At 41.6% G+C, this 14,686-nt stretch overlaps 1 non-coding gene across 1 annotated transcript; it reads right to left on the reverse strand.

Annotated features, from left to right (window-relative positions):
- Window positions 1-6,768: 6,768 nt before the first annotated feature.
- LOC120867895 lies at window positions 6,769-6,967 on the reverse strand. Its single transcript, XR_005722064.1, has one exon. It is a non-coding gene; the product is annotated as a U2 spliceosomal RNA (small nuclear RNA).
- Between the last annotated feature and the right edge of the window lie 7,719 nt (window positions 6,968-14,686).

Below are 14,686 nucleotides of genomic sequence, written 5' to 3' on the forward strand. Positions count from 1 at the left end.
TAAAGTGAAAGTGAAAGTTGCTCAGTCATGTCCGACTCTTTGCGACCCCATGGACTACAGTCCATGGAATTCTCCAGGCCAGAAGACTGGAGTGGGTAGCCTTTCCCTTCTCCAGGGGATCTTCCCAACCCAGGGATCAAACCCAGATCTCCCGCACTGCAGGAGGATTCTTTACCAGCTGAGCCACAAGAGAAGCCCAGGAATTAATAAACCAAACCACCATCTTCTATCTGGATTTTTCAGGTAAAGACAATAATAAATGTATCGAACAAGGGAAAGAAAAAAAGAATGGGAACATAATGCCATCTGCAACAACATGGATGGACCTAGAGATTATCACACTAAGTAAATCAGACAAAGACAAATATCATACAGTATCACTTATACATGGAATCTAAAACAAAGATACAAATGAATGTATCTGCAAAGCAGAGACAGACTTACAGACATTGAAAACAAATTTATGGTTAAGGAAGGGGAAATGTTGAGGGGAGGGATAAAGTAGGAGTTTGGGACTAACACATATACATTCCTACATATAAAATAGATCCTCAACAAGGCCATACTGTATAGCACAGGAAACTCTCCTCATTATTCTATAAACACCCACATGGGAAAAGAATCTGAAAAAGAATGGATACATGTATGTGTATAACTGAATCAGCTATATACCTGAAACTAATGCAACATTGTAAATCAACTATACTGCAGAATAAAATAAAAATTTAAATTTTAAAAATGGGACCAAATTAGGTGAATCTGAGAGATTATACAAGGTCTTAACAATAAGGCAGAGGAGATTAGACTTGATATGCAGGCAGGTATCATGGTAGTTTTTGACAGAAAAAGAAGGAAGGGGCTTTCCTGGTGGTCCAGTGGTTAAGAATCTGCCTTGCAATGCAAGGGACGACAGTTTGATCCCTGAAAGTCCAGGAAGATCCTACATGCCACAGAGCAACTAAGCCTATGCACCGCCAACGACTGAACTGGTGCTCTCGAGCCCACAGGCTGCAGCTACTGAAACCCATGCACCCTAGAGCGTGTGCTCTGCCACAAGAGAAGCCAGCGCAATGAGAAGCCCTCACACCACAACTAGAGAGTAGCTCCCACTCTCCGCAACGAGAGAAAGTTTGTGCAATAACAAAGTCCCAACACAGCCAAAAAATAAAAATAAACAAATATAATTTCTTAAAAAAGAAGGAAAACAATAGTTTAGCTATGTATCTCTCACAGAAGATGAGACTCTCCCTGAGCTACAAAGAAGATAAAAGAGGGGATAATGCTTATTCTCCCTACCAAAAGCATCCTTCATTTTTCTAAAGGATTTATCATTGGATATTTGGAGACTTTTTGTTATTAGGGTACTATTCAATATAGAAATTTAGAAAATATAAATAAGCAAAATAAAAAATGAAAGTCTCCAAAACTTTATGTACAAAATAAGCATTAAAACATTTATATACATAATTCCAAATGACTTATAATATATATTAATTAAAATTGATATGTGTTATACAAATACGGTTCTTCTCACTTAGCAATATGTTTTCCATTGGTTGCTTTTCAGTGGTAAATTCCTCTATTATATCTAAAATATTATCTGATTCAAAAACCTGAGATTGGCATGTATCTTTTTTAGAATTTCATTCCACAGCTCAGATCAACATTTTCCTAAATTTGTTCTACAGAGCTCTTAGTTACAAGATATTTTGTCCCAAATAATAGAGTTACATTTAGGAGAGGCTTCATCCCTTGTGGAAATGAAAGATTTTTAGGTGTCCTACAATGAACTGATCAAAGTTAAATGAAGTTTGCTCCAAGAAATACCTTCTCAATGAAAATTCATCAATATTGATATAATTCTAACCAAAATTAATGTATTCAGAAAGAGAGTTCAAAACATGGTCTTGTCAAAATATCCTATACCCAACGAAATTATCAAAAGGCGGCTCACTTTTGTAACAGTAGTGATCACCCCATTACTCAGTGAGGCCAGCACTGGCCATAGGGCTACTTTACAAGGACTCAGACACCAGAATTCAGGCATCTACTTGAAGTTGCAGATGAAATTAAGATCCCTTTCAACCCCGAGACTTCATCAATTTTGAGCATTAAAAAAACCTTTCAGATCCACTTATTTCCCAGCCTCAACATAAGCTATTTCCCCTCTGCAAGTTTCAGTTTCATCATCTACAAAATGAAGGATCTTTGTGTGAAGTCAGGGCTGCCATCCAACTGTGGGCCATAATCTGGATCCCCTTGGGGTCACTTCCTACACTAACATACTCATAGCCCCTTAGTATCCTAACTTTTACATCCTCAGTGAGGATGTCTTTTCTTTCTCTGTTGAGGAAAAAATGGTATAAGTAAACAATATCATCAAGAATTGCTCACATGTGCACACAGAGCACACACCAAACAGCTGGAAAACAAAGAAAGTAGGTGAAAGGTGAAGTTGCTTTGCTGAATGGGTATTAGAGGTTGGCGTACAAATCCACAGGGAGGATGAAAGCTTCACTAACGCTAGCACTTGCTCTGAAAAATCTGTTCACAGAACTTCCATCTCAGCAGCCCAGCCTCCCATCCCCCAGCTGGTTTCTTCTGAAAGGCCTAGAGGCAAAGATATAGTTTTTCTCCTTCTCTCTCCTTTTTTCCAGGAATACAAATAGAAGCGATTCTTCTAAATGTTTTTAAGAGACTAAGGCTCAATCAGAAAGAGATCTTCAGAAAAAAAGCTTGAAGCAACTTCAAAGCAGCCCTTGGACCCCATATGATTTGGCTTCTCTGAACCCTGGGAGGGGTCTTGCTATTTTGTGTGCTCCTCAGAGCCCAGAGAAACCAATTTTGTGCCCCTCTTTCTTCCTGATGTTGAACAAGAATACACGCGTCTCAAGGGGGTTTTATCTGGGATATACTGCAATGTGGAATAAAATAGCTTTGAATGGTAGTCCTTTCTTGAGATGAACTTTCACTCACCTTCCAGGCAAAATATCAAAAAAGACCAACAAAACTTTAATCTAATTAAGTCTGAGAGAGGCACAGAGTTGATTCCCTGGCTGAACCTAAATACCCCTGAAGAAGCTCTAAAACCCTCAGGGCTCCTTACTGGGTGCGGAATTAAGCCCATTGCTCATGTTTGAATAAAATATAAAAATTCAACCAAGCAATCTAACATTTTGGGTTTTGTGCCTGAGGTCTAGTGCTCCTTTTGTCCTGTGTCTCTTTCCATAGAGGATAGTCACTTGAACCTACTCCAAAGTTGCCTGGCTCCATCATTATAAAATCCTTATGTTCACCTTATAGAGAACCGATCATGCTAGTGCTGTTTACAGTGCCAAAGGCAGAGAATGGCCCCCCAAAGCCTCAAGAGTGAGGTACAGGACTGTTCTTTTACTGTCTGGCTAATAAACATTTGTAACTTTAGCAGAATTTTATCAAAGACCTCAGCTGGTGTAGAGGTTGTAAGGAAAATGATTTATAGTCCCACCCACCTGAAACTATTAGAGCTCTGAAAATCTGTTTTGTCCAGGACATTGAAAGTCCCATGTCCCAGGAAACACCAGAATGCAAGGCAAACCAGGACATTGGCCACCCTACATATCTACCAGAACAATTACCAATGCCAAATTAGCTTGAGTCATTGCAAAACATCTTGTTTCCCTTATAATAACTTTTACAGACTTAAGTCCCACCACCAAAAATAAAAACAAAAAAAAAATGAGATCTAGAGCCTTGCTACTCAAAATGTGATCCACAGACCAATATGTGGTCCACAGACCAATATGTGGTCCACAGATCTCTATTCCCCAGAACTTATTAAAAACGCAGTCTAGGTCCCACCTCAAATCTACTGAATTAAGATCTGCAATTCAGCAAGGTCTCCAAGTGAGACCATGCACTAGCCTAAAGGAAGATATCTCAGAGGGTGACTTTTAGCTCAGTCTTGAAGTCAGTAGGAGGAGTGAGTCAGCAGGGCACAGCAAACAGGCACAGAAGACAGCAACATGTTCATTCATTCACCAAGAGTCATTTGTTGTTTCTAGGGGTCAGGGGTGGACATAATCTGGAAGGCAAACTGGAGAAAGACTGTGGAAGCCCTTGAACATGAGACTGTTTACTTAGCCCTGTATCTTCCCTGTTCTCTCTCCTCTCAAGGCTCAGCTACTAAACTCTGTTTTATTTTCTAAAAGCTAGAACCACTCCCTCCCCCTAACCTCTTCTGGCAGCAGCTGGACTCCTACAGTGCTAACTGAGGAAGGCAGCAGGTCCAGGAAGACCCTCCCCAAGGGATGCATTCAGGTTTAAGCTTTTCTATCTGGGAACCTTTGAACACTCAAGAGTCCTGTGTCTGGTTTAGGGAACTCAGCCTCTGATGGGGGAAAGCAGAGGAGAGAGCCAGCAGTTAAAGGAATGCAGATCAGGATCTCTATTTCCAAATGAAAAGCTGGAAAAATGAGATGTAAGCAGTTTCTCTTTCATTCAGAAACCATATGGAGTACTGGTTACTTAATTACTTTGTGCCTCAGTTTCTCAAGCCATACAGTGGGATAACCCTTGTACCTACCTCAGACTGAGCTCGTGAATTAATGTAAGCAAAGCTCTTAAAACAGTACCTAGATCCTAACAGGAGATCTGTAGATGGTACTGCTTTGAATTGAACATAATGCAGGAGTTGAAGACATGACTTGCTGAGTAGGGAGCTAAGATGTGGCAGTTAGCCTCTGATTCAACCCAAGGGGCCATCTTCATAGATGCAGACATTTGCAAACACATTATTCTTTGCTTCTTAAGTGAACACCAAATAAAGAACAGTAATCAATCAAATACAAGGTGAACTGAGACTTACGGGGTACATTAGTCAGGGGATGATCAGAGAAGCAGCGTGAGGATGAGTAATACAGAATAGGATTTATTACAGTGGTTAGACCTTAAGTTAAACCGTACAAAGCCACCACACTGTGCATTCCTAGCAAGGCTGGTCAATTTTGAAATTTCACCAAAAAAACTTAGTCCCTATACCAAAGCCTAGGAGGCCTGTTCAGAGGGTTTCCTTTCCTCTTTCCCTCTGGGGCGTAACACACACCGCCCTTCGTACACCTCTGTAATAGAGCCTGCGTCACTTATGCTCCAACTATTGTGTCCACCTCCTCCCCGGACTCTGTAAGCGCCTTCTGGCCAAAATTTGTGCTTCATCTCTTTTTATCTCCAGCTTCTGGCATAGTTCCTGTCATGTGTTAGGTCAAATCATGCAAAATTATACCATCTTCGGTCCACACACAAAAAAAATCAGAATTTCATAAATTTCAGGGTATTCAGAGGTCCTTGGCAAATGTTAACCAAGTAAGTGAACACAAAGCAACCACATACTCACAATTTCTGGTTAAAGCATCAATGAAAGAAAGTACTTGATGTAAGGAGATGCCAGCTCCTTATTACATACTCAATTATCTCTATACCCTTGAATTCTAAAGTGCCAGTGAGTGAACCCCAACACATCAAATACACAAGTTCTGTAGCACTTTCAGCTTTCTAGAGCTTGGCAGTGTCTCCACAGAGAAGATGAGTGATTCCCCACGGGGTCAAATACACAGTTTTCTGTACCATTGTAGTGTTTTCAGAGGCTGGTAGTATCTCCACACAGCTAAGTGACAGACTCTGAGATGGATGAGATTAACTTCTGAGATGGCAAGTGTCCAAGACAGCTCAGTAAGCAGCTGCTGAACTCTGCCTGATTTTCAGTCCCAGCATCACGGGACAGCAAGGAGCTTCAGAGGTCACAGATCCCAACCATATATCATTTGGAAGTGAAAATTAGCAGATGCAAAATAACTATTTTAAAAATCAAGACGTGTCAGTGAAAGAGTTTGAGAAAAGGTAAGCAAGAAAGGAAGGAAGAAGATAGCTGATAGAAACTCTTTAGCACCAGGCAGTTGCACCTGCCAAATGCAGCCTTTGTCCTCACTTCATCCAGCTATAAGAGGTCTAAAATTGTGAGGTGTGGCAAGATCCCCCATCCAAATGGACCCCAGCGGCCACCATTTGAAGTTGCAGAGAGGCCTGAGCTGGTGGGTCAGGGAGAGGTTGTTCTGAGCCTTTAAAAAGGACAAAGTTCCAGAGAAATGTTATCCTTGCAGATGTGCTTCTGCCTGGATCCAGCCCTACAGTTCCCTGGGGTCTGGGCCTCCTCTCATTTCCATTTCCTACTCCTTGGTCCCCAGGTCCCCTAACCATCAATATCCTCTGCCCCTGGTTACATGGTGACTGGACTCTTCACATCCATCCTAGGTCCTAGGTCCTGCCTCTCACACCTTGCCAGGTTAGGAGGACAGGGCAAGTGAGTTTAGAAGAGCTGGTTATCTTATATAGGCTGCTGCTGCTGCTAAGTCACTTCAGTTGTGTCCAACTCTGTGCGACCCCCTAGACGGCAGCCCACCAGGCTGCCCCGTCCCTGTGATTCTCCAGGCAAGAACACTGGAGTGGGTTGCCATTTTCTTCTCCAATGCGTGAAAGTGAAAAGTGAAAGGGAAGTCGCTCAGTTGTGTCCGACTCTTGGAGACTCCATGGACTGCAACCTACCAGGTTTCTCCATCCATGGGATTTTCCAGCCAAAATTACTGGAGTGGGGTGCCATCGCCTTCTCCATTATATATAGGCTGAAAAGTGAAAGTGAAGTCGCTCAGTCGTGTCTGACTCTTTGTGACCCCATGGACTGTAGCCTATCAGACTCCTTCGTCCATGGGATTTTCCAAGAAAGAGTGCTGGAGTGGATTGCCATTTCCTTCTCCAGGGGATCTTCCCGACCCAGGAATCGAACTCGGGTCTCCCGCATTGCAGGCAGACGCTTTACCATCTGAGCCACCAGGGAAGCCCATTAATACTTACTGTGCTCGGATAGAGGACGTATCAGATATTAAACTGATAAGAACAGATACTACACTTGATCTTAGCCAAAAGGCCGAGAAGTGATATATAGGCTCAGTTCAGTTCAGTCACTCAGTCGTGTCTGACTCTTTGCGACCCCAAGAATCGCAGCACGCCAGGATATATAGGCTACATCACTTCAAATTCACAATCAAATGCTCAGAGGTAGGGATTATTAGCCTCCTCTAAAAGATGAAGTTAGGTAACCTGTCAGAAGTCACAGAGCTAATAAAGGATGAAAGAGGAATAAAAATCCAGGTGTATCAGACTTCAAGTCCATATTCTTTCCAACATGCCACTGTGTCTCTTTCCATGCTTCTTTTCCGCTTTTCCTGGAGTCTCATATCCATCTTCCCCAGAATGCAACAGTCATTCTAACTCCTTCTTCAACCTACAATTCATCTCTTAAACTCTAGCAACTTCCGCTACTCAAATTTTGGCCAACTCACAATGCCTTTTAAGATAGATAAGCTGCCTACTGTTCATAATCCACAAATGAAGGGACAGCATACCTGATCTCACGTCTCTTGCCCTCCACGAGTCTCCACCACTACAGGCAGGGCCCAAATGTCTGATCACGGCATAAATGCCACTCACACCGTGGCCCCCACTGGTCCTGCCGGCCCCACTTCTCACCGGGCCCTTCTATCTTTCCCTTTTTTCACCAGATTTCAACCACACTTAACCTCTTCCCCAAACACACCTACTCTAAGATTAGGTAGCCAACAACTTGGCCTACAGTACTTATTCTAATAAGATGGAGAACTTTTAATTATCTTGGCATCTGGTGCTAAAATTTTTCTTTGGGAAGAACCACCTTTATTGGGATGGCTTCCCAGGTGGTGTTAGTGGTAAAGAACCCACTTGCCAGTGCAGGAGACATAAGAGATGCAGGTTTGATCCCTGGGTTGAGAAGATCCCATGGTAGATGGCATGGCAACCCACTCCAGTATTCTTGCCTGGAGATTCCATGGACAGAGGAGCCTGGCAGGCTATAGTAGATAGGATCACAAAGAGTCAGACGTGACTGAAATGACTTGGCATACATGCACCTTTATTGGAAGAATTTCTTGATAACCCCCACTGGTGCAGAAGTTGAGGTCCTAGGGACCCCAACTGAGGGTAGTTTGTGGGTTATGCTCTTCAGAAGTAGATGCTGATATAGAGTTTGAGGCCCAAGACAGTTATTAGAACAATCCAATGTACATCAATTGATGAATAAATCATAGTAGATCTATAAACTACATTGTGGAATATTATTCACCCATAAAAAGGAATAAAGTACTGATACATGGTATAACACAGATAACCTTGAAACCATTATGCTAAGTGAAAAGAAGCCAGTCACAAAAGGCCATATATTATATGATTCCATGTCTTCCCTGGTGGCTCAGATGGTAAAGCATCTGCCTACAATGCAGGAGACCAGGGTTCGATCCTTGGGTCAGGAAGATCCCCTGGAGAAGGAAATGGCAACCCACTCCAGTACTCTTGCCTGGAAAATCCCATGGACGGAGGAGCCTGTGAGGCTACAGTCCATGGGGTCGCAAAGAGTCAGACACGACTGAGCGACTTCACTTTTATATGAAAAAAATCTATAACAGATAAATCTATATAGGCAGAAAGTACAAAGAGTTGCCAGAGGCTGGGGAAGGAGGTAATACAGAGTGACTGCTAACATGTATGGAGTTTCTTTTGAGGATCATGAAAATGTTCTGTAATTAGATAGTAACAATAGTTGCACAACTTTGTGAATATATTAAAAACCACTGAGTAGAACACTTTTAAAGAGTGACTATTACAATACATAATTATTATATGTTATATATTAACAAAACTAAACAATTTTTAAGGTAACTGTTAGGGGTCAATATCTGTGAAAGGAAGGAGGAAGAAGCAGAATCTGGCAGAGGAAGAACCTGAACTGTGATGCAGGCCCAGCAAAGCCCCAGCTAACCAGACTGGGAGCTCTGGAGTGAGTGGTGCCCATCAGTGTCTCACATGAGGCAAAATAGCACAGCCGTTATACTTCCACCTCACTCAGTCACTGGATGTGGGTCACCCTAGGAAGGATGTGGCCTCAGGTAAGGTGTCGTGCTGCTGCTGAAGCAGAGCCTGCTGACAGTGGGCAGCTGTCTGCTGACCCACTTGCTGGAGTTGAGCAATATGACTTCCTTAGGAGGGGGTCTGAGTGCAAACATCCTGCAGGTCACTAGTGAAAGAATGTGATACTTGTTCCAGAAAGGAAAGAGAAAATGATAGGGGGGAAAAAAGGAGTGAGTGACACACAGCCAGTGAGATGGCAAAAAGCCCTATAGTGTGCAATGGTGTGTGTGTGTGTGTGTGTCTGTGTGTCTGTGTGTCTGTGTGTCTGTGTGTGTCTGTGTTAATCACTCAGACATGTCCAATTCTTTGCCACCCCGTGGACTGTAGCCCACCAGGCTCTTCTGTCCATGGAATTCTCCAGACAAGAATACTGGAGTGGGTTGCCATTTCCTTCTCCAAGTGTGCAACGGTATTCCTCCTCATAACTCTTCACATCTTCACCTACGTTAAGGTACAGAGTATAGACCCTTAACCTTTTGCCAAATAAATAATTCTAACACTCTACCTTTCTGTTCTTATATTCACATTTCTTCCAGAGACTCAGCTATTTGAAGCAATTATTCAACTAAAATTTTTTTTTAAGTTTTGTAGGACAGAAGCACATCTCTTTATTCCTTCCTTCCACAAACTTGCCAAAAGTCATTAACACTGTGGCATAATTTATGAATTAGGGTCAACACTATGCTTAAAATTTATAAATAATGATTAACAAAGGAAGTGGTGAAAGAAAAAACAAGACAAACTCTACCACCAAAACTAAGTTGGACTTACATCAGGAGTTTCATCCACGAGTTTTTCATATAAAGCATACCTGGAAACGCCACAAGAAAGACTGTATTTCACGTAATGTATCTCGTTAACACAAGAGCAGTGGGAAAACCAGCAGGGAAAATGTAAACCCAGACATCTAATAATCACAACTTATTTTTGCAAAATTACTTTCTATATATCATCCCATTTAGTCCTCTCAACAACTCCCTAAAGAAGGAAGATCAGAATTATTATTATAATCATTTATAATTAAGTCAACTGACATTTCAGAGTTTAAGTGATTGGCTTAAGTTTACATAGCAATGAAGCAATGTTACCAGAACTTTACATAGAGGGAGTGACTCCAGAAGCAATACTCTCTGCATGACTATACCATTCTATAGCACAACTACCACCACCTCCTTACCCTCTCTGGCCAGAGAGGTAACCACAAGTGGACAGAGAGAAACCTGTTCAGCAATTCAAATGCATTTCTCATAAGGCGACATCCATTTGAGGATTAACTTCTTAGAGGAAGTTTTCCATTAATCAGTGTGGCTTTCAACCAACAAACACGGGTGTCCCAAGTGGTTCAGATGGTAAAGAATCTGCCTGCAATGTGGGAGACTAGGTTCAATCTTTGGGTCAGGAAGATCTCCTGGAGAAAGAAATCGCAACCCACACTAGTATTTTTGCGTGGGGAATTCCATGGACAGAGAAGCCTGGACAGCTACAGTCCACAGGGTGGCAAAGAGTCGGACATGACTGAGTGACTAACACACTCAACCAACAAACAGAGAGAACAGAGCTACCTCAGAAATGCGAGGACTCATATGTGTGTGGTGCTGAAAAAGTTAAACAGTAAAACTGCAGACACACAACCAGTGGACCATTTCCAGTATGGCAGCAAGAGAATTTTAGATAGCAAGACAGAAGAAGAAAATATTGAATAAACGGTTTGCATAGAATGCAGTACCATTCAATCCAGGACTTTTCCTTCCCAACAGAAGTCACTACAATAACATCAGGAAATCAAAGGCACTCATGGGCAGTGATAGTGGACAAGGACAAAGTGATACATCCAGCACTGGTATGGACTGTGCAATTAGCAATGAAGAAGATACAATATTCCTTTACAAAAAAATATGTTTGAGAAACTATGTCTCAATCAAGTTTACTCCAGGACTTCCCAGGAGGAAAAGAGATTATACAGCAGTTTGAGAAATGGTGAATTCAAGCAATAAAATACAGTTGGTGTCATTTATAACAACTGCAGAGAAAAATGAATCGTTCTGGACAACTAGTTCAAGTAAGAAAAATACATGGCTTGTTTGCCTTCATTCTCCCTCCTGCCCCCATCGCAAGCAGAACTAGTCACTGCACTCTGCCACTGATTATAGATATAGCCCCATTATCTTTAAAACAACACTCCAAGAAGCTGTTAATCATAAATGAATTATCAGCTTTGAAGCAAAAAAGTCAGGCATAAACCAGCATGGGATGAAGAAACAGATCAGATACTCCTCAGAGTGCAACAGATGTCAAGGGTCCAGACCAAGAAGACCTGTTAGCTAACTCCCACAGGAAGAGGTAAGGGCCCGAAACCAGATCCCACTTGCTACCATACCCCCAAGCACCTAGTAGAGGGCCTGACATGGTAGACTTTATTTATGTTTGGTGAATTAATGGGTTAACACCAAAATCACATGGCAGTGATCATTTTACATGGTCTGTAGTACTACATAGTCTGTAATTATATATGTATATTAGCCATCAGGAAAATGTATAACATTGTTTCCTATTATGGGTCCAGTTTCTTTCTCAGTTATTCTTTCTGCTATCCTTCTAAGGACCTGATAAAGAACCCCATCCAGTATGGTTTAAGAAGCACCAAGAACCACAGACTGTAACACCAACAAATCCTGGTATGAATTCTGAATCTACATTTATTTGCTATATAAACTTGAGAAAATTACTTGACCTCTCCAAGTGTCAGTGTCTTCAACTGTAAAAAGAGGATAATAATTCTACCTTGTGGAGTTGTTTTAAGAATTAAGGACTTATACAAAGTGCCTAATACAGTTCCTGGATCTTTTTCTACTTATACCTCTCCTTGTTTCTGAAAGGACTGAAAGTGGTTTTTAAAAAATAACCTACAATCAACTAAGTTAGTTTAAAATAAGCAAAAAAATTCAGAGCAAAGGGAAAACAAGTATAGTAAAAAGAGTAAAATTAGGAATGTGCCTACTTGCACACAGTAGGCATAAAGTAAAAACGTTGGTGGTAGTGGTAAGAGTTTGAACTGTTAGTCATCATTGCTGCTGTCATTATCTCTGCCTGGGGGATTCCAGTCTTCCTTCAATTGTCAAGCAGAGACTAGCTCTACTAAATCGTAAACATAATGTAAAACTTCAATAGTTAAAACACTGTGTCACTGGTACATGAATAGACCAATAGAACAAAACAAAATGGCCATATGAGATGTAGTATATGATAAAGTTGCATATGTATGTGCTTAAAGTTTATGATAAAGTTTAATATATGATAAATTTGCCAGATTTTGAAAACCTCAGATATAGATGTATAAACTAAAGCAATGAAACATTAAGAAATTTGCCAAGTTCACACAGCTAGTAAATTATACAATGGGGATTTGAATGTTGGCATTCTGATTCCAGAGTTCACTTTATTAACCACTAAACAAGAATATTAATTTTAAAAGCCAAAGCTCAGACAAGTAAATATAATATTCTACCTTTGGTGTAAAAAAAAAAGAGAGAGAAAGAAAAAACTGTTTGCTTGTATATGCATTCAAAATTCTGAAAGGACACACAAGAAACTAATAGCCATAGTTACTTTTGGATAGCACGGGGCTGGACAGAAGAGTAACAGGGTCTAGGGGAGATATATATATATCCACATCTACATACCAATTTATTTTAAAATATATGCATATATATTTGAACTATATGAATGTATAACCTGATCCAAAATTAAAATACAAAAACAGAAAGAAAATGCTAGCCTGAGCAAAACTTTTCAGACTCTCTTCCAAACGCAGTAAGCCCACCCCTCTTCCATGTTCCTGTATCACCTGTGCCTACATTTTTTCTGACACATATCATGTTGCACTGCCCTCATCCATGCTCCATTACCCTGTTCACCTAGACCCCGCCAAGCTCTGAGATCTTCTAAGGCAAGACTCTGTTTCTTTCATTCTTGTAGCCCCAGTACATAGTACAGTCCCTGATGTGTGGCACACATTCAGCTCATGGGGAACTGAAAGTCAGAAAAAGAGAAGAAAGAGGACAGGCCGACCAGTCAACTTTGTGGTATTAGCACTCTGGAAAGGAGAATTAACAGGGGCCTTCATGTAAAAATGGGAATCTGAAGAGGAAGTGAGGAGAGAGAAAAATACAGCAACCCTTGCAGAAAAGGTATAGCTAACCCAACTAAGGCAAAGAGGTAAAAGGGGTACTTTGGGCCAGTGCTAATCAAGGGTAAATGAAGAAGGTGAACCTCCAACTGCGAAAGAGATAAAGGATGAAACCAATCCTGGAAGAGCAGAGAACAGAGCACAAGACTGAGGCCTAGAAGCGAGTACTTCCAGCCACAAGAGATTCAGCTGAAGACTCTGGTGACTGAAAAGAGGGCAGAGGCCATGTGAAAGATTCTCAATTTGTATATGCTGACCACACATTTGGTCTGTTGCTTTCTGCTCATTTAAACTCTTTGCATACAGTACAGGGAACCCGGTGCTCTGTGGTGACCTTAAATGGAAAGGAAATCCAAAGAAGAGAGGACATCTCAATACGTGTGGCTGATTCACTTTGCTGTACAGCAGAACTCTTGCCTGGAAAATCCCATGGATGGAGGAGCCTGGTAGGCTGCGGTCCATGGGGTCGCAAAGAGTCGGACACGACTGAGCGACTTCCCTTTCACTTGTCACTTTTATGCATTGGAGAAGGAAACGGCAACCCACTCCAGTGTTCTTGCCTGGAGAATCCCAGGGATGGGGGAGCCTGGTGGGCTGCCGTCTATGGGGTCGCACAGAGTCGGACACAACTGAAGCGACTTAGCAGCAGCAACAGCAGAAACTGACAGAGTGTAAAGCAATTATATACTCTGATAAGACAAAACAAACAAAAACAAAACAAACAAAAAAAACCTCTTTGTATACATTTATCTGAACGTTGAATGAAGATTCAGGAATTGAGTCAAGGATGTATTCTCCCCAGCAGAATAAATCCCAGATTTCACAGACAGCAGTCAGACCACAACCACCCCTGCAAAACCAGGCTTCTGTGGATAACTGTGCATACACTGAAACTATGATCCACAGGAATATTTAATTACTTGATTGTGTTAATCATCAAAACTGCACTTTTTTTTTCTTCCCCAAGCCACTTGGCTTGCAGGATCTTAGTACCCCGACCAGAGACTGAATCTGGGTCCTGGCAAGGAAAGTACAAAGTCCTGACCACTGGACCACAAAAAGAATTCCCACTAGTCCTTATTTTAGACACAGTCATTTGGAACAGGTGGAAGTCACGTGAAACAATGTCTGCAGTTAGTTTCAAAAAAATAACAAGGGCTTCCCTGGTGACTCAGTGGTGAAGAATCCACCAGACAATGCAAGAGAGGCAGGTTCCATTCCTGGTCCAGGAAGATTCCACATGCCATGGAGCAACTAAGCCTCTGAACCACAACTACTGAGCCTGTTTTCTAGAGCCTGGGAGCCACAACTACTGAGTCCACCTGCCACAACTGTTAAAGCCCAAGTGCCTAGAGCTGGTGCTCTGAAAAGAAGAAAGAAAGAAGAAAGAAAAGCCCGTGCAGCAATGAAGACCCTAGCACAAAAACAAACAAATAAATAAAATCATTCTTTAAATAATATTAAGGTTTTTTT

Source organism: Oryx dammah, unplaced genomic scaffold, assembly GCF_014754425.2.
Source record: "Oryx dammah isolate SB20612 unplaced genomic scaffold, SCBI_Odam_1.1 HiC_scaffold_1, whole genome shotgun sequence".
NCBI lineage: Eukaryota > Metazoa > Chordata > Mammalia > Artiodactyla > Bovidae > Oryx > Oryx dammah.